This window comes from Parasteatoda tepidariorum, chromosome 7 (assembly GCF_043381705.1).
Source record: "Parasteatoda tepidariorum isolate YZ-2023 chromosome 7, CAS_Ptep_4.0, whole genome shotgun sequence".
NCBI classification, from domain to species: Eukaryota; Metazoa; Arthropoda; class Arachnida; order Araneae; family Theridiidae; genus Parasteatoda; species Parasteatoda tepidariorum.
The window spans coordinates 24,005,456-24,027,502 of record NC_092210.1 but is presented as its reverse complement, the minus strand read 5'-3'; the positions used below and the strand labels follow the sequence as shown (position 1 = coordinate 24,027,502).

Here is a 22,047-nt window from a genome sequence, read left to right as displayed (position 1 = left end):
AATTTATTGGTACTCTTCTTGAGCCAGAAACACGCGTAAATTTTATCATATTCAGGTAATTTTGACCTTACTTTTTTTCTCAAAGCAGACCAAGAACGCTCTAATGATGTTATAAACAATACATTTTTTGCTAAATTCGTAGTCGATAAGAAATCGCTACAAGTTGGGCGTAATTTTCATATTTTAAAAAGTATAAAGGAAAATGATATATGTACCTTAACTTAATCCATCGGGTTTTTTTTCAACAAAAAACATTTAGTTAGCACAACCGACTTGTGTACAAGTAAAAGCATCGAAACGAAACTCACTTAATTATTGAACTTACTCACTTAATTATTGAAAATAATAACAATTTCATATTAATCGTAGACCTAGCTAACGAAGTTCCTATGTTACTTGATTAATTTTAGTAGCGGTTAAAACCTGACTTATGAAAATCATTATGAACAAATTAGACAAAGACGTATTAGCAAACTAAACATATAAGCATTAAATGATATAAAAAGAATATTGTATCAAAGTGGTTTACACAATGTACTCACAATTCCAAAACATCGTCGTGTGGCAGGAAAGGGAAACAAAGTTAGACTCAATTTAAAACGTGGCTGGCGCTCAGAAGAGTGATTCCTGCCAGACGCGTGTTTCTATCTTTGTACACTCCAAGAACTACCCCTCCGCGCTCATGGAGGAAACGGTATTTTAATGAAGTCAGGCACCCTTATTCAAGAGTTTCCCTCACTAGAGACCCTGCTTATAAATCCTTACAAATACCTTTCCTTTTTTCTAATATTAGTTTAATTGCTAGGACAAAGAAACCGTCTGTTAAGTGAGAGGAATGCTTGTTGAGACGTTTTGAATTTAATGTTTCCTTTATTCTACACCTTTCGGGATATAATATAGTTGTTGGCGGTGAATCTATAATGGTTAGAAGAGCCATTTTAAAGACAAGTGACAGTTTTCTGACTGTTTTTTGTTAGTTCTTTCCTTGTTTTGTCCAGTTGCATAACACTCTCATATAAATCGGTTCCGCATTAAGTCTTATCTGGAAAAATTGCTGCACTGTAAAAAATTTCGGATCAAATTACAGTATAAAGAATCGGCATTCCGGATGTTCCTAATTTTTACCATAAAATCCATTTTTATCACACATACCGTAATTTTCTCAACAACAACTACGGTAAAATCACTGAATCATTCTAATTAAACAAATATTATTGTAAAAATGACTGTATAGTATTTCACTGTATAGTACAGTAATGTATAGTATAGTAATGACTTTATAGTATAGTAAAAATAGATGTTACGGATGATCCCGCAGTGGACTGACCGCAAAAGAGACGGTTCCTTGTAGAACACCGAAGTCAAGCGCTACTGGTTGCTGTCAGTAAGCGGGTGGTTGACCACGTAGATCAGCTTGCGTAGGGATCGACCGAGTGTGTGCGACAAAAATTCGTAAAAAAAAATTTTAAACTGCTAGTGGATGTAGTGTAAAGAACTTGTTACTGTCCAAAACCATGAAAGAATGTAGAAACTCAGAAAAAGGAACACATTTATTACAAGGTAATTATAATATTAACTTAAAATAGGGTTCTTGTAAGGTATCAATGGTTAGTATGGTTTCAATATCATCCACATATGATTAAAAGTCATTAAAATAAGAAAAGTCAAGTACCAGAAGTCAGGGCTAAAGAGAATAGAAGGGCTAGTTCACTCCTCTTAAGGCTTCTATACTATCAGAGCTGACCTATCAAGCAATATTGGAGCAAAAAAGTTTGCAAGTTAACGTTATGTTAGTATTGTGCTTATGTTAGCTCTTTGGAGCAAAAATAGATGAAGAGTCGGCCTGTCTAATTCAGGGGCTCTAACTCCTCTCTTAGAGCTGAAGCTACGATTTCCCTCCTCATGACGTCAATGTGTCCACAAATCTCGGAGATCGCTAGCAAAGATATTATGATATTACTCTTTGTAAAAATAAGTTAGACATTTTCTGGTTATTATCTTTCAAACTTTACGTAATTAACACTTTATTTCCGTTCATAAACATAGTTCAAAAAAGCTTTCTTGGCCATTATATTAAAGAAATACCATTTTATACTTATAAAAATATTTTACTAGTTGGCGAAAATGACACTATAAATACTTTATTTTAAAAAGTTCTGTTTTAACTTTAATTATTAAGAAAAATTAAAGCATATATTGGCACTTTTTAATCTACATATTTTGTTATAACAATAAGTTGAGTTAAATTTAGAATCCCTAATTTTTAAATATGCCGTTAAAAGCAATTTGTTCATACTTAATCATTAGGAAACATCAACCTTATACGCTAATTACTGAAACAAAATAATAATTTAAGTTCATAAGGACGTTATAAATTTTGCAATTGTTTATAGATATTTAAATTTACGATGATATAATTTATAGATATTTAAATTTAAGAGAATGTAATTTTCAAAGTAATCATGAATATTTAGAATAACTACATGAAAAATATGTTATGAAATTAGGAGAATTTCAACTATATATTTTATTTATACTTTTTATTTACATTTTAATTTTCTTTGACTTTATCTATTTTTTAATTTTTTTCACCTTTCTTTTTGAAGTAACGAGGCGGTTTCTATTTAGATAATGAATTTTTATAAAAGTTCTTAATAATAGAATAAACGTATAGCTGTTTTATATTAACTGTGTCATTTCGGAATCTATTCTTTACATAGTTGTTCGTTTACTTTAAGGAACACGTTTTTCCTTTTGTTTTTTTTTATCAGAATTTTTGCAAGTTGCAATCGCGCAAACTGGCATTTCGATAATAGTTTTAAATTTCTGTAAATTCACTGCAGAAACTGAGGAAAGTCATTATAGAAAATAACAAATGTCTTAGAATATGTCACAAAAAGAAATGATCCAATATTAGTTAGAGCTAGTAAGGCCAAACGCTCCGTTCTTGAAGTAAAAGTGCGAGCTTTGCGCCAAAGTGACGTCACTAGAGAAAATCGGAGGATTGGCGAGGCGAGAGTTTCTTCAAAGGAGTGAACCAGCCCTTCTGTTCTCTTTAGCCATGACCAGAAGTACTATCTGTCAATTGCAGTCCTAGAAACAAACTCTGTAACTCTCGGACTCAGCGATTCTCGAATCAAACTCTGTTACACTAGAGTCTAACTCTGTTGTACTAGAGTTAAAACTCTGTTACATTAGAAGTAAACTCTGTTACATTAGAAGTAAACTCTGCTACACTACAGTTAAATTTTGTTAATTATTTGCTATCCCCAAAGTTTTGTTCACCTATGGCGAGATGGCGAGTGGAAATTTAGCGCCCTGGCTAGTATCATATTTACAATAAAAATTATTCTAATCAAAACTCCAATAAAAAACAGCATCCAAATAATAGTTACAATGAAACGAATCCAAATTAAAATTTATGTTGCACCAAGTGCTAACGATTAAATCTGTAGAGCAAAATAAAATATCCCAATTACACTGCGTCAAACGTAAAGAATCATATTTACAGTAAAACAAAAATCAACGCTGTACCGAATGTTAAGTATCATATTTTCTGATATAAGTATTTAAATTGAAGCTCACATTGCACCAAATGTAAAACACCACATTACTAAGAGTTCGAATTTTAGTTCGACTTTTTGAAGTGTAACTTGCTTGCAATTATATATACACTATCTACCAATAAGTATTTGGACACCTATGCAAATGACTATATCTGCGGTCCTGAGATACGTCACGCCCTCCACCGATATATATCGTGTAGGGGAACAACATCGGCATTAGTCCCATGCAAGATGCCAACCGTACTATTTTGGATGACAATGTGCTTCCTACGTTGTGGCAGTTTTACGGGGTGGACCCCTGTTACTTCCAAGATGACAATGCCAGCTTACATGTTGCGAGGGTCACCAAGGCTTGGTATGGTGCCAATGGGGTTAATCGAATGGCCTACTCAGACCTGAACCCTATCGAGAACCTCTGGAACGAGTTGGATCGTCGAATTGGGTGTACTACCCTGAACAGTCAGTGACGGAACTTACATGTCTTCTCCAAGCCGAGTGGAAGAAAATACCACCAGCCGTCACATAAGGACTTGTGGAAAGTATGCCCCGGAGAGTTCACGCTGTAATTGCCTCTCGTGGATGCTCTACCAACTATTGATTATGAATAAAGTTAGTTTTTCTTTTCAATCCCACGTGTCCAAATACTTATTGGTAGATAGTGTATATCTCTATTAACTTTTTAATCTTATCGTATTTTACTGTCTTTAACTTATGATACTTACTCGTGATATGAGATAAGAGGTTTTTGCATCAAGTGCAAAAGTCTTTTACCAGTTTCTATGCTTTGTTGCATAGAAACCATAACCCTAAACCAGCTTCTTCTGTGTCTCTTCATAACGATCTGTTGTCTAATTTCTCCAAAAATAGATAAACCAGAATGGATAGTCTTTTTCAAATCCTCTAAATTTTTCAAATTCTGTAAAATAAATAAATTTAGTTTAAAAGGTTTAAATTTTTTTATCTTTGAGTTGCAAATTAATGCAATTGATATTCACAATAATTTATTACTCTTAAGAAGTACTCTTTAAATAGAATCTGAAAGATAAATTACTGGTTTCAAATTTGCCCCATAAGCGAATCTTTGAATTTATTTAAAACTAGCCGCCTGAGGCGGCCAGCTGTCCGCCACGCTAAAGGTTTTCACAAATAAAGTTTTTTAAAACATAGCAGGAAATCTGAAGATTAGTGGACAATTAAAGTGTTCCTGTCCTGCAATTTTGTCTTCATATCCAGTTCTGCTGCAGATGTGTTATAGCTCTTGAGGATGTTTGAAGATGTAACTTTGCTATGGTAACCTAAGGCCTATGGTAACCTAACCTATAATATAACTATCAGGTGGAGACTTGTTTTTTTTTTTTTTTTTTTTTTTTAAAAAAAAGGCCTCAGAAATTGTAAAAGCATACAAAAGTTGTTTTCGAAATCATCATTGACCAATAGCTGAAAACCTCTTCTAATCTTCGTTGACGTTTCTTTGATACTTCTTGGGCTCTAGAATTGCTTGTCGAAATTCGGTCATGTTCCATCCTTCTTTGACGTTCCACAGACGTTTCTTGGGCCCTTCTTCTTCTTTGAGAATCTCTCAATATCTTTTTCTTTGACTAAATACAAAGTTTTTTGTAGGCGGCTCTGCCATGTCAGTAATCGGGTTTTTAAGAAGTCAACGAATACTTTAGAACAACAATTACTATGAAAGCAAATCATGAAACTTCAATATTAAAATCTAAGTGCTTATCTGCAAACTGAAAGTTTCTGAAAATAACTAATTACATTTAATAAAAATTGTTAAAATGAAGAATGGAGAAACCAAAGAGATCCACGGTAAGTGTGATCGTTCTTTCAAAAACAATTAAATTCCTATTTTATATATTGTATAGCTACAACGCTTAAGAGAAAAAAACTAAAATGCTAAATACATGAAAAGAACACGAAAACGAATTAATTTTTTATGGTATCTAATTCTATTTCCATATAATTTTTTATGGTATCAATTTCTATATATCAAAGCGAAGCGTTCTATTTACGTATCGAATATGCTGGCACATTTTTAATACAAAAGCTAAACTTTTCTCTACTTTGATAAATGTAAACTAATGCGAACCTTACAATTAAATTACGTGACTTTTTTTATTTTCATGGTTTAAGTTGTCGAAAATTAATATTTCAATTGTAAGATTCGCATTAGCATACATTTATAAGAGTGGCGAAAAGTATATGCATTTTTTAATAGTTTTTTGAATATGGCTCTTTGAAGACGAAAAAGCATAGATTTTCTTACAAAATGACTGATAACTAAAAAACTAATCCAAATTTTTGAAAAAGAAAAAAAATACTTTTTCATTATGTCAAAACACAATTATGTGCCGAGTTTCGTGCCTGGATGAGGCTTCTGGGGCGATATATTGTGATTACAGACACACACACAGCCACGTTTATTATTATGAATAGATATATATTTTTTAATGTAAAATTGAAATAATTTCGATTAATAAAATTTTAATTTTAAAAGAATGAATAAAAATATAATATATAAGTAATATAATATATAGAAGTAAAATATCTTTCTTAATGTCAGTGAAATTTTCGTAAATTTCTAAATCTGAATGTCGATATATATATTACTGGCAAAGCTGGAAATCAAGCATTATGTACAGCGCCGAAAATCGTCGAGAAAAGCATTAAATTATTAAATATTTCTCTTATTGCCAAGGCATTGTATATGTTATCGGCAAAGTATGAAACGCCGGCATTGTATAGAATGCCGGATGTTTTTAGGCAAAGTATGAAATGTGAGAAGTATTACATACTTTCTCTAGTCATTGAATAGAATGCCTAGGCATTCTCTAGAATGCCAAATGCTATTTAGGCAAAGTATGAAATAAACGTCCTGATGAGGTTATTATGTAAATAATGTGCATGTTACTGTGAATGACCGAAATCGGTGGCTGTTGCCCTTCACCGGTAAATGTTGACGCTTATATAGTCGCTTTTTATAACAACCAATTTGATATTAATTTATTCGTGGATATAATTACATTTATTCGATATTTTAATACTTACCGGCAATACTTACTGACGATAAGATTAGAAGAAACATCAGTGTTTGGAGTATCGGGCAAATGCATACTGGGCAATGGCACTTGACCTTAAAAAAACATCAGTGTAGGGTATACCGGGCAAATGTATACCGGGCAGTGGCACTTGACCTTAAAAAAAAAGTGTAGGATATACCGTTCAAATGTATACCGGGCAATGGTACTTAACTAGACCTAGTATGACTAGACCTTTGGTAAATGTCTGAAATATATACTAGGTCTTGTGCCACTGCCCGGTATACATTTGCCCGGTATATCCTACACTGATGTTTTTTTAAGGTCAAGTGCTATTGCCCGGTATACCCTACACTGATGTTTTTTTAAGGTCAAGTGCCATTGCCCGGTATGCATTTGCCCGGTATACCCTACACTGATGTTTTTTTAAGGTTCAGTGCCACTGCCCGGTATACCCTACACTAATATTTTTTGAGGCCAAGTGCCACCGCCCGGTATATATTTGCCCGATACTCCAAACACTGATGTTTCTTCTAATCTATCGTCAGTAAGTATTCGAAATATCGAATGAATGTAATTATATCCACGAATAAAATAATATCAAATCGGATGACGTTTTGAATTTGTCATTTTTAAATGACATTTTGACGAATCGGAGATGTATTTTATACTTTGCCGGTTTCTCATTTGGCATTCTAGAGAATTCCTAGGCAATGTGTGAAATATAAATCCTTTCATACTTTGTCGGCTAATTTTAGGCACTCTATACAATGCCTAGGTATTCTATACAATGCCGGATTTAATACTTTGCCCGTAACATATACAATGTAGAATGACAAACTGGCTCAGTAGAAAGTATGGTTAACGGGATTAAATGAAATGTAGGGATATAGGCAGTATTGCTCAATATTCCTTACACTTATGTTTCAAGTTTAAGGACCATTGTCTAGTATTCAACACACTGATTTTTTTAATCGAGTATTAAAGCATTAAATCTCTAAGTATAGAAAACAAAACCATCACCCACTCACTAACTTATCAGTAATTTTCCCACTTTCCGAGAAGTTAGTTAAAATGTGGAATATATGTTCTTTGTAAGATAAATAGAAAAACTTTAAAAAAGTGTCATTTCTATCTTTCGAAATTATTGAGGTGATTAGCCTAAACTGCTTAGCCCAATGCTGTGCTTCCAAGAGTTATTATTTAAAATTCATCTGCGTAATAATATTTGATGAAATGGATTTCAAAAAACTATGTAGTAATAAGCAACAGTAACTGCTAAAAAAAACCACAAGAATTTACGATAAAATCGCTGTTCTCATATGTGGGATTCATGAGTCATGTTTTAAAAATATCAGGATTTTTAAAATAACGAGGCGTATTCAATAAAATAACAAAAATAAAATAAAAAAAATGAGGGAGATGCCTTCATTGACTAGGGGAGAGTGGGATCAATTGTAACAGGGTACGATAGTAACAGAGCAAAAATTTCGAGTGTCGGGTTCTAGATTTGGTTCCTAGATGGCGCACAAGGTGTATTTAATAAATCTACATGTACACCCCTGATGGCAACCATTTTTATGTACTTTTGAAAGAGTTACATCACAAAAGATATTTTCACGCTACGTAAGTACTTTTTTGGTATTAGAATATTATATTGTAACAAAGTAATTTTGTTTAAACAAATAAAAAATTATTAACCGAATATGTAAGTGGACACTTTAATTAACATTTCAAGAAAAAAAGATTAGTTTTGTTTACTAACTAGCATTGTTTTTAACAAATGAAGCTGAAATGGCGTCTTGGGGACGATTGTAACAATAAGTAAAGGGACGATTGTAACAGCTGAAAATAAATAATCTTATGTTTACAAACCATTACTTAACTCTTTAAGAACCACCAATAGTTTTCTATATCATTTATATTATGCTGCATGTGCATTATTTTATTTGTTACCTTTCACAGCATAAATTAAAATTTTTGACCCCTTAAAGTTAAAAGTTTATTAACCCTTTAGGTCTCTGCTCATTATTAGTTTTACTCCTAAAATATCACTAATATTTTGATCAATAAAAAAATATATCACAAGTATGATAATATGTATAATTAACTACGTTTTAGTTGAATTTATGAACTGTTACAATTGATTCCATAAGTGGGGACAATTGTAACAAGTGCACGACTGTCAAAAATTGTTAATAACTAATATAATAACATTTAAAATAAGGTATTTATTTTTTTTTCTAGTAGAGGATAGTCTACTTTACTCGTCTGTCAATTAATACTAATAATATATTAGATTTTTTGTGAGTTAAAAATAGTTAAGTAAAAAATATTACAATTGACCCCACTCTCCCCTACCACTAATTTTTGCCGGTTGACATCAAATTCTAAGTGCCCGGACAAACAGTGCAAATAGTGGCAATCGATGCATCCATTAGTAGTATAACACGTTTATTAATAGGTTTTTAGATTCATCAACACGCATTCAAAAGTTTTTGAAAACTACTTAGATATTAAAAGGCTTTAAGTATCGTAAGAGAAGCATATTCCACGTTTTGAACAAATAAAAATATCTTGTTTGAAATATGTGTAAATGAAAACCGTTTTATTTCAGGTAGCTATAAAATCACACAATTGTTGTACGTTATAAAAGACAATTCTTTGATCAGTTCTGAGAAGGGTTGAATTAATATAAAGTCAATTACTTAAAAAAATACATTGGTGCAAACCTATTCTGTAGGCAAAAATAGCTTTCAATCTAAATATGAATGATAGATATTGTCAAACACTTTTTTGCATACCTTTGTGATATTACGATAAAAATTTTGGCAAAGATTCAGTCTTTCGGCACAGCCTTTAAATATCTTCAAGAACTCGTCCCACGTGTTAATAAGCTCGGAGTGTAGTTGTCCGTCTCCGTAATTCAAATCATTTTTCAAACCTCTTTGGAGCATCAAAAATTTTGTCCCAATATTGAAAGACTCCTGAAAAAAAAAAAGGTTTTGTTTTCATGGTTTAAATATACTTGAGAAAATTATTAATACAATTTATGTACATCTCATCTTATACAACAGCAATATGCCCTCTAGTAATATTTAAAACGTGCTTTAATTTTCCGTATAAGAAATTGGAATAAAACATTAAAATATAAACTATCTCAAACCGAATAGGTAATTTCAACCAAGCCACCCGATGACGTTGAAAGATGATAACTTGAAATTGCGATTCGACATTTCCGTGTTAATTTCGTACTGAAATATAGAAAAACGAGTAAATTAAATTTTGTGTCAACAAAATAATAAGAATTATATGTTCTTAATCACAGCGATTGCGAATTTTTTTAATAGGTAACTTCAACCAAGTCACCCGATTACGTCGAAGGAAGATCACTTGAAATTGCGATTCGACTTTTCCATGACGTGTTAATTTCGTACTGAAATATAGAAAAACGAGTAAATTAAATTTTGTGTCAACAAAATAATAAGAAACATATGTTCTTAATCACAGCGATTGCGAATTTTTTTTAAAGGGTAACTTCAACCAATTCATCCGATTACGTCGAAGGAAGATCACTTGAAATTGCGATTCGACATTTCCATGACGTGTTAATTTCGTACTGAAATATAGAAAAACGAGTAAATTAAATTTTGTGTCAACAAAATAATAAGAAACATATGTTCTTAATCACAGCGATTGCGATTTTTTTTTTTTATGTGCATTCGAGATTTTGCAATTTTCCTTCAAACTTCAGCTCATTTTTTTTTCTCCACTCAAATTTATAAATTTGAGTGGACATTATTACGCGTTATCGCAAATACTCAGATAATATGCAAATTTAATTGTAGAATCATAGCACATTGAAAATTTACATAGATTTTTATTATTTCGAAATTTCTTTCAAAATTGATATAATACTTTATATTGCAATAAGTATTTCATTCATTTATGTAGGGACTGACATTTTTATTGGCTACCAACATTTTTAAATTTTTTTGATCCCTAGTTGCAACTAGTTTGCTTAATTTTATGTCAATTTTGTTTCCAATACATTTAGTGTTTTAGTGTTACATTTAGTTTTTTAGTGTTTTTCTCATAATTTTTGCGTTATAAAAAACCCTTCAAAAATTAATTTTACAAATTTGCATCACGAAACCAAATATATTTTGGCATAAATAAATTCTTAGGACGAAGTTATACATAATGTTCCTTAAATTTGAGCAAAATTACATCATTATAGAATTTGGAATATTTAATAATAATTAATCGAAATAAATTTTTTACGCCTTAAACGACACATTGAAAATTAATTTTACAAATTTGCACCTAATATTTTTGGAACTAATATTTTTGGGTGTAAATAAATTCTAAGAAAACTTTTTATAAAATAATGCCATATGCAAAAATAAATAATTGTCAAAACATTAGACAGAAATGGAACCAAAATTTTTCAATCTCAAACGACATTTTAGAAATTAATAATAGACTTGACAGAAATACATTTATGCGACAAAAATGCATTGTTGTGCTCAACGTTATTTGTTTAAAAGTTTAAAAAAATTATACTTTTTCAACTTGTTTTCTAATAACAGAAATTATTTAATAACACAACATTCTATCGGTTAAATTAAGTAAATCGGTTAAAATTCAAAAAATTTGTGAGACATTTGTTTCAGATGATTTTAAAAAGAGGTATTCTATTATTATTGTTGTTTGTCGTTCTTTTATTAACATTTCGCACCCTTGCTACAAAAGTGCCACAACTCAAAAAACTACGTTTTCCAGGAATTGCAAAAAACTGTTCCCGGGCTGACTAGACACATTTTAGTATTTTTGAATTTGTCAATATGAAGACCGATACATCTCAAACTATGATCGTTAGTCATTGTTCTAGTTTTCCCATCTTTCCGACTCAAAATTCAAATTTCTCAAGTTACGACTGTTTTGATTTCTCACGTACAAACAGACGCCATAACAACAAAACGCTATAACTGCTCTCTGGCGGCTGATTTTTCAATGCAACTTCTGGCTCTTTTGAAGATTGGTAGAGACGTGTAAACTACGTCTAATGACGGTCATAACTCAAAAATTACAATTTTTGAGTTGTGGCACTTTTGTAGCAAGGGTGCGATTTGTTCATGCGCTGTTTAAAATAACATAATGAACTTTATGAAGTATTTTAAATTTAATTAAAAACGTATTGAACAATGAAAGAGCAAATATTTGTGTTTTTACTTTATTATGTTTGCCAAGAATTTATTTAGAAAAATAGGTCTCTCTTTTTCTCTTATATTTTTTTCTTAAGGAAAATATCACACATCGGACATGCCTTAAGGAAAATATCACACATCGATTAACCAACATAACCCTGAGTAATTGTTTAATCACAGCGTGAGATTTGAATTGCAAGAAAATTAAATGTTTTCAGTAAGTCAATATTTTATTTGGGTTAACAATATTTCAAGGTTATGCTTACTGGAATGAATATTTTTTTAAGTAGTTTTTGAAAATCAGTTAATTTAAAACTCTTTTTAAGTTTTTTTTATGTGTGTGTGTTTTGCTGTATGACTTTAAAATCTTGCGTAAATATTTGATAAGAGGAAAGAATGAAGTAATTTACTTTCTCTAGAAGGTAGTTTTGATGCTTTTTTTTAATAATTGTTGATTTACTTTATTTACGCTTTGCAATTAAAAATCAATTTAGAACTGTTCAAGCAAAACAGATAATTTTTAGAGAAATTTCTTTTTATGGGCTGAGGCCCATAAAAAGAAATTTCGACAGAAAATGGTTTAAGGTGGTTTTTGGTTCAATTTTTTTTCCTTTTCCCTTTTAAAGAATTTGGTTGTGGCGTCTATACATATAATTATTATTACCTTTTTTTCGATTAAAAAGATCCACTATGTAAAGTTCACTGTCAGGGGTCTGTCCAGACATTTTGTGAAAGGAGGTCGGTTTTTTGTAAAATTGTGAAAAAATTACTCGTAATTTGTGAATATAAAATAAACGTTAAATCGCATTCTTTCAACCAGGGTCCGCTTTTGTGAATTTGTGAAAATAGGGTCCGTTATTGCAAAAAAAAACTTTTTCAAGGAGTTTTTAAATTGATTGTAAAGACATACAAGATTATGCTCAACACTGTAAAATTATAATTAAAAAAAATAAAGAGCAATTGCAGCTACTAAATTAGCGATGCACCATATAAATATTTGGTATTTAGCCTATACAGCTGAACGCAGAATATTCTTTTCGGACGAATAAAGGAAGAAGCGTCTGCGGAAGACAAAATTTAGTTTGTTTACATTTCTTCCTAGGAAGGGTTTATTCGATTAACAAAACAATAATGAAGATGAACAAATTTGTGAAGGGTCCGATTAAAAGAAAAATCATTTTGTGAAGGGTCCGTTTTTAAGTTAAAATATTTTGTAAAGGGTCCGTTTTTATGAAAAGATATTTTGTGAAGGGTCCGTTAACGGACCCAAATTTCTTCTAAACAGACTGTAAAAAATTTCGGAACAAATTACGGTAGAAATTAATGCCGGCACCCTGAGTGCAGTATCTGAAAAATTAATTTTACTGTAAAATTCATTTTACAGTAAAATTTTATACCGCATATTTTACAGTAATAACTATTTAACTACAGAGAAACAGTGTTTTACATTAAAAATTACGTTATATCAGTTTTTTTACTCCTTGAAGGTTTACCGTAGAAATGGATTTTACAGTAAAAAGTACTTGCNTAAAGGCACATTAGTTATGTGCCTCTAACGCGAGAAAATAAAGGGTACATTTAGCTTGTGCCTTTTATTTAAGAGGTACCGTTTTTAGAGTGTAGAAATGGATTTTACAGTAAAAAGTACTTGCACCCTGTTTGCAGGTACATTTTATCGTAATTTGATAATCTTAAATTTTTATATCTATATAAAAAGTGCAATTGTGTATAAACATTTATTTGTGCATCTAAAATAGCTATGTAGACAATGAATTGAAAGTTATGTAATGAACGCTAAATCGATAAATTACAATATAGACTCACAATGGCTTTTGTGCATCTAATTATAGTTCAACTTAAAGTGCGTATAAACATATTAAAAAAATTAGTTGTCGTCAGTATAACAGCAATATACACAATTACTGATTTTTATCTTCTTACGTGTCATATTTACCTAGACAAGGGGAAAAAAATTTTTCTTACATGCGCTTTCACGGTAAATCAAATAAACTATTTCTAAGAAATATTTCTTAATCAAAAAGAAAATCTTTGTCCTGAGTATGCCGTTTTGGTTTAAACTTAAATTATAACCAGGGGTCTGTTTAGAAGAAATTTGGGTCCGTTGACGGACCCTTCACAAAATATCTTTTCATAAAAACGGACCCTTCACAAAATATTTTAACTTAAAAACGGACCCTTCACAAAATAATTTATCTTTCAATCGGACCCTTCAAAAAATTTTTGATCTTCATTATTGTTTTGTTAATCGAATAAACCCTTCTCAAAGAGGGGGGGGGAAGAAAGACGAATGTATAAACGAACTAAGTTTTGTCTTCGGCAGACACTTCTTCCTTCATTCGCCCAAAATGAATATTCTGCGTTCATCAGTATATGCTAAGTACCAAATATTTGTATGTTGCATCTCTAATTTAGTAGCAGCAATTGCTGTTTATTTTTTAAAATTTAAATTTTTTTTAAATATAATTTTACAGTTTTGAGCATAATCTTGTACGCCTTGAAAAAGTTTTTTGCAATAAAAGGACCCTATTTGCACAAATTCACAAAAGCTGGTCACCCTGGTTGAAAGAATGTGATTTAACGTTTATTTTTTATTCACAAATTACGAGTAATTTTTTTACAATTTTACAAAAACGGACCTTTCACAAAACATCTGGACAGATCCCTTTTCTTAATATTTTTGAAAGAATTTTTTTTTCATATATTAAAATGTTTGAACTTTATTCTGCAAATTTTTAACCAAATTTTTTAAAACCGTCTTATATCCTAATGCGCATTAAAAACCTTCCAATATGTAAAATAAATATGTATAACATAAACCTTGGAGATAGTAGAAAGTATTGTATTTTGTAATTTTTAATTTTATATTTATTTAAATATTTAGGTAAACAAAAATATATAATGCGTCTTATATTTAAAATGAATTATATTATTGTTTACATTCATACTTAAATAAATAAATATTTAACGAAAATTGCAGTTAAAACAGTCTTTTAAGTTCTCTAATAACTCGGATCGATGTAATGTCCTAAATACGAAGGAAAACAGTTTATAAGAATGCTTGCACATACTTTATCTGCTCTAGTGAGAGATGCAACAACTAATATTTCACTTCTATGTAAAAATTGAAAGAAATAAATTCGTCAGGTCTTACCTCTGCTACTTGTTTGAATTTTATATGCTGCAGAAATAGGGCGTCAGCTTCATCTGCCGATTCTCCAATTTCATTACTTTGTGCCAACATTGCTTTAGACAAATCCCTTAGCCAACGCATTGCCTGAAATCAACAATTAAAAAAAATGGATTAATAAAAAAAGTATGAAAATTCATACGTTTTTTAATCACATTTAGCATCTTTGCGTGTGGTATGTTTTGGGGAAATCATTAGCCCGAATGTGGAATCGCAAAAAAGAGGGATATGCGGCAGAATCTGAACCCACGACAACTGACTCAGGGTTCAACACGAGGTTATTGAGCGAACCACTAAACCAAACTTTCAAGTTTTAATAGAAGCTGAACTCCTGTACTTAACAATATTACACTAGTCCTGGGGTAGCAAACTTTCATACACCAACGTGCCATTTTTTCTAAAAAAATTGCTTGATGAGGTCATAGACGTGCCGTCAAATAATTTTGACTTCGTGATTATTGGGAAAATAATAATAAATACTATCAACTCAAAACTCTTTATTTACATTGAAAAAAAGAACATTTTGCAGTGTCTCAGTTATGCGCGTAATTCAACTTAAAGTAACATCAGTGCGACTTCTGTTGTTGCAAATTAGATGACAAATAACTTATATTAGGTTGTAAGATGTTAGTTTAAGCAGGACTGTTAGTTTTTTTGTTAGTTATTTATTGTTAGCTTGTTTTCTATGGTTATTAATTGTTTTTTAGAATTAATTGTTAATTTTTTATTAATAGTTGTTTACTATTTTGTGTGTTTTTGTGAATTTTAATTTAATTGTTACATATGCTTCATAGTGTAATACCATTTGTGTAATAACAAATGTGACCGGTGGCGTGCCCGAAATATTATGTCGGGTGCCATAAATAGCACGCGTGCCATTGGTTCGCCTTCCCTGCACTAGTCTATATCAATTGAATTTAAAGCTGGTCGTTTTATTAACAGTTGGGAAGAAAAAAAAACTCTTATAAAAGCAGATTCGGGAACTACCAAGTTGTAAAACATGATATTTTAAAATTTCGTGATGAGCTGAATCGAATAAAGGTTCGAAGTATAGTGCTGTTTAGTGTTAAGTATAGTTCTATATAGTGCTTAATACATTTCTATGGGGTGAATTTGAGTAAATTAACTGTTTAACGTATTCATTTTAAGGAGAGAAAAAAAAGATTAATGCTTTGCCTTTCACTTTAGTCTGCAAGCCTTCAATTAACCTAACTATCAGCTGAACAGCTTGATTTATAACGTTCATATATGCTTGGCGCTTTAATTTGCTGTTAAATTTTATCGGGTTACATATTGACCGTTTGTTTGCCAAATGCATTTAGGATCTCTTTTACAATTCCACTGAAATCTCTGACATTTATAAACATAAATAAATACCTCAATGTTGTATAATAAAATTAGACTAAATTAAGGTCTTTTTCCGAGAAATTTCAAATGCTTTTTTAAAAAAATATTGGCACTTAATGAGCTTGAGCCTCGATGGGTCAGGGCATAGATCGTTTTCCTCCCAAATAAGGTGCCTTAGATTCGAATCTCAGTAGTGACTGGTTGAAATGAATTCTGCTCCCGGCTCGCACCAACCACAGTGCTGACATGAAGTATTCTCATTGGTCGACGGACAATAGAGTAGAATCCCTTTGCCATCGGGTTAATCGTGGGAGGTTTACATGTTTTTCCACTTATGTAAGGTTCAATCAGAAAAGTACTTTACGAAGGCTAGTTTGTATCCTTTGTCTTCTGGGTTGAGTTCAAAATTACAGGGCTATGGAGTTGAACATTGATAGTCGTAAACTAAGGACTGGGTCTGCTGTTCAAAGCTGATTATAAAATAAAACTAATGAGTTTAGCGGAAAACCTTTTTCCGTTAAGCTCAACAATTGCCAAATGATCATACTCTTTCATCATTTAACTCTTTTATCATTTTTCATCATTTACCTTACCTCTTTTATTCCAAACTCGCATCTTTGCATTTGCCACCGAGCATGAACTTTAAATGTTAGATTCTCCAGTTCCTTGAGTCTAAATTCTTTTTCAACTTCGACAAAAGCAAGCCATCCTCCTATGTGCTGATGGTGACTTAGTCTTTTCTTCTCGGATAATCGAACTTTTCTGAGTGTCTCGATTAATTGCAACCCTTGAGATAAAACTGCACCAGCTAGATTGCCTGTAAAACATTACATCATTTTGTGTATTGGTATTTTGATCATATGGTAAGTATATTGCAAAAATATGTTAACCTAAGAGAGAAAATCTGTATTTTGAGATAGGGGTTGATCATAACACTGTAAAAAAATTTTAGTATATAGATGCCCCTATTTTTGGTGCTGAGGTAGTCTACATTTTTTTGCAGCTCATAAAGTCACATTTTTTATTGACTTTTTCACTGTTATAGTTTTATTTATTTTTTCGTTTCATTGTTTACTGAGAATACATATTTTCATACATATTCGAATCAATTTATGACTCTATTTCAAAGATATTTCGTTTAAGGTTAGTCGGTAGGACATATATCAGTAATGCTAAGACTGACCTTTTACGATGTACCTTTTCGAAGAAACTATTTATGATATCGCTTCGAAATCTTTCGGGGGATATTTTAGATTGTATCAGTTGCGTGCTTTATAAAGTTTTAATGTTAACAGGATACTTTTTGAGTATTGAAAAATTTTTACTCAAAAATGGAACTTTTTAAAAAATTAAAAGTTTTCAGTTCATTATTTCTTGAAAAAAAGTCTGCCACAGATGCGTATTAGCAGTTATCACAGTGCAAACATGTATAGGTAAATATTCTGCGAAAAAGAAACTGAAGCAATATCTTGTTTATATGCTGAGAAAAAGTACATCGAAAAAGGTCAGTTTTAGCAGTATATGCCCTACTAACTCCTCTTAAGAATCAAGTACATTTTTAGCAATATATCTTTCATATAATTGCTAATTTGTCAATTATATATAATTTTTCACACGATAACTACAGTTCTGTACTTCAAAATGTATTTAGTTTAACCTTAACGCCAAGAAAATGGTGACAACTAAACACCAAACTTTTTTCAGCGTAACAGATGACGTATTCTATAAAAAAAATTTGACTTCGTTATCTCTTTTCTTCTATCACATGGAGATTTGAAACATGTGGTAGAAAGGTACACAATTGTAACTGTTTTTCTCCTTCGGGGTGTTCTGTAAACATCGCCTATAATGTATTTTTTCCAGATCCACGTAAGGAATTACGTAAGGAAATACACACTTTAGTGGTAGCAATTTATTAGTTAAAGAGAGGAAAACTCGTTTTTGATCGTTTGAAGATAGAGAATATTTGAAAAGGGAAGCAACTTCATCAGCAAATTTAAACGTTTTTTTATGCCGACTCTTTAATGAAGTCTATATCGATGATCTCTTTCTTTCGTACAAAATTGTCTCTTAATATGACCTTTCTTTTTTTACTTCGTAAAAATACATATTAACGATTGTGAAACACCCAATATACTTATTTCATTAACTTTTTAGAATGGAAAAAAAAATATTAGTAATTTTTATGCCTAGAAAAAATGCAGTCAGTTGCTCTCATAAACTATGCATTCGCGTCTACGAGGATGAGATGCAGACAAAATATGTATTGCTTATTTCATGAAAAAATTGTAATATACAGGGTGTTTATAAAGTCCCGGATCCATTTTGATGTTTAATAACTCATAAAACAATAAAGATAGATTAAAATTAATAACATAAATGGTTACATAGACTCAAAAAGTTTCATGACCCTTGTCAATGAACTTCCACGAGTGCCCCCTTCGTCACACGGAGAATATCAAGTCAATAGTCAATTTCACGCCAGGTAACGGCAAGCATGTCAGCATCCACGGAGGCTATTGCGCTTGTAATTCTGGGATTTCATGTTTCTGGCATTGTTAATCGCCATAATGTGCGCATATGGGGATCTGAAAACCCCATGAATTCCGTGAGACACAAAGGGATTCCCCAAAGGATAATGTGTGGTGTGGACTAATGCACGACCGAGTCATTGGGCCTTTCTTTTTTGCAGAAAAGACGGTATCATTAGTCTTATACTTATAGACATGTTGGAAAACTTCGTATTTCCACAACTAGAAGAGCTTCAGTCACATGTCTTTCTGCAACAAGATGGTGCACCACCTCATTGGGGTATCATCGTTCGTAGTTCTTTGAATGACCATTTTCCAGGAAGATGGATTGGGCGAGGAGTATTCTTCCTATTCTTTGGCCACCCAGATTACCTGATATAACGCAGCTGGACAATTTTCTTTGGGGATTTATAAAGGACAATGTTTACAGGAGGATCGTGTCGAACATTGATGNGCAGTTAGAGCCTTCTTATGTTTGCGATTTGAATATTTTTGTTATACACAGGGCTGACCATTCTAAGGTTGTTCAGTGATGATCAGTAATCTTTTAATTTATTCCTTTTTTTTGTGCGTCAGACATAGTTTAATGCATTTTTTGCAGGTATACCTGGCTCAGTAATTACGATTTTTGTCTGACATTATTTACTTTCTATATTTAGTCATGTATTATTGAAATGCTTTTTCCGAACATTTTAATTTTCAAACTTCGTAGTTTACTTTGATTGTTTGTCAGTTATTTTTAAAAATAATTTTTTTTCGGATTTTTATTTTCTCTATAATAATTTCTATTCCTCTGTCCTTGTTATTTTTCAAAAATTTTTAAGCTAAATGGGAATTTTTGTGATCAATTTTGTGACCAGTAACTCTTTATTCTCATTAATAAAATAATAAGTCTGAATAAAAACTATGTTATATAATACAACAAATTTTTAATAAGTACAGCAAATTTTTCAGATTTAGTCTTTGTTTAGTTGTAATAATTTTTTTAGATTTCATTTTTATCGGATTTTTGCTTTTACGCTTATGTTAATGATATTTTTGTTAATTGTTTTCTCTATATTTTGTTAGAACATTTTAAATTCTTTAAATATATTTCATTCAATTTATACTTGAAAATTTTTAAATATTTTAAAAGTATATAACATAATTTCCCAATATCATTTGGTTTTTTGAAAGATTCTTTTAAATTTCCATTAGTCTTTTTCGCTCGACAATTTTGTTTCGAATAGCTATAATTCAAAAAATAACATTGCATTTTTAAGTTAAAAAAGCACGTAGCCTCTAATATACAATAAAATTTTTGGTTATAACTTTATAATGTGTTTAGATTATACTTCTGTAGATAAGAAACATATTTAAATATGGCGAGCTGGAAATTAATTCCTTCATTTGTTTTAATTTTTTCATCCCTAGTCCTTTATCATGAAAACTTAATATGATAAAGTTAATTCTACTTCATTAAATTACTGCATATTTATATGTTTAAAATTGTATTTTTTTTTCTTTGTATACATTTTAAGCGTTACCTTGGAATTAACCAGAAAAATCAGAAGACTTGTTAAAATTCAAAGTCATTTTAAAATAAGATTTAATTTTAGAAATCAATCTCTTTTACTCCTTCATTTATTTTAATGTTTTTATACCTTGTGCTTATCATCAAAATTATGATAAAGTTAATTTTCCATTTTTTTGTAAACTGAAAATTTATATTCATGATTAAATTCAAATCTATGCTAGAATCAAAATTTAAATAACAAGTTATTTTTAATTCAATATGTTTTTGAGGAGCGAAAAACCATTCTATGTCATTTTGATTAAAATGTATCGACAAAATGTATTGCTCAGCATTAACAAGTTTAAAGGAGTAAAATTATAAAATTCATTAATTAAATTTTTTACATTTTAATATACTTTTTTTCTTTTTAATTAGCTTCGGATTGATAAATCATTTTTTGTTAACTAAATTGGTGTGGATGTAATAGTTAAATCATCGTCGTCATAAACAACGGAAATAGTTTATATAATTGCAATTAGACAAATTACAATATTTAAATAATACAACTAACTTTAAAATATTAAATCAAGCAAAGCTTATGACTTTGCATTGGCTCGCCCCCCCCAGTCAAAAAAAAGTTGGCACGCCACTGCATACAGTCCAAACCTTTCACCGTGTGACTTTTATGTTTTGGACCTCTAAAACAAGCTATTCGCGGACATCGATTCACATCGGACGACGACGTGTGTGACTGGGTCCAGGCCTGGATCCGACAGCAGCCTACTATCTTTTTCAGAGATGGAATCGACCGGCTAGTGTCGCAATGGGATAAATGTGACAACAGTTTTGGCGACTATTTTTGAGTATGTACACTGTGTATAACTGCATTTCTGATTTAATAAAATCGTTACCATTACTTTGCACTAGTGACCGGGTTTCATTTGAATGCCCCTCATAAAGGAAAACAGCTCGTTGCTAGGACAACACAATTTTAATTATAATCCTGACGTTCTATATATTTGGGTATTAAAGAAATAATGGATGTAAATATTTTTCCTCATTAATAATGTATTTAATAACCGGGATCAATCATGCTTATAACTATATATTTATGTGTAAATAACTGTAGATATTAAATGTGTCGTCAATTTACTTTGTATTTATTCGCATACTGCAGGAAGACTAAGCACCTTCCCTTACAAACTGATAAACATAGTGAATATTTTACTGTAATTAAAGAAATAAAAATTGTGAAAAATATCTCAAACTGCACTGTGAAAAACACCAATGACTCCGTAAAATTCCGTAAATCTTAGTACTGTACTTTTTACGGAAATATTTATTTAATTACAGTGATTCAGTTATTTTACAGTAAATATAACTGTAAAAATTATGTTATGTCAGATTTTTTTGTTCTGTGAAACTTTACCCTAAAAGTGGATTTTACGGTGAAAAGGTACTCGCACCTACAGTAAAGATTCTGTAAAATCCATTTTTACGTAAAATTTTATACCGTAATTCGTACAGTATTTAATTACAGTAATTCAATAAACATACAATGAATATAACTGTAAAAATTATGTTATATCAGATTTTTCTTTGTTGCGTAAAACTTTACGGTAAAAGTGGAATTTACGGTAAAA

The 22,047-nt window shown here is 30.9% G+C and overlaps 1 protein-coding gene across 1 annotated transcript in view; it reads right to left on the bottom strand.

Moving 5' to 3' along the window:
• LOC107439667 (titin) overlaps window positions 1–684 on the bottom strand; it is a gene marked incomplete in the record, with an annotated part of 381,506 nt that extends 380,822 nt beyond the window's left edge. The window contains 1 exon segment of the mRNA XM_071183739.1: window positions 543–684.
• Between the last annotated feature and the right edge of the window lie 21,363 nt (window positions 685–22,047).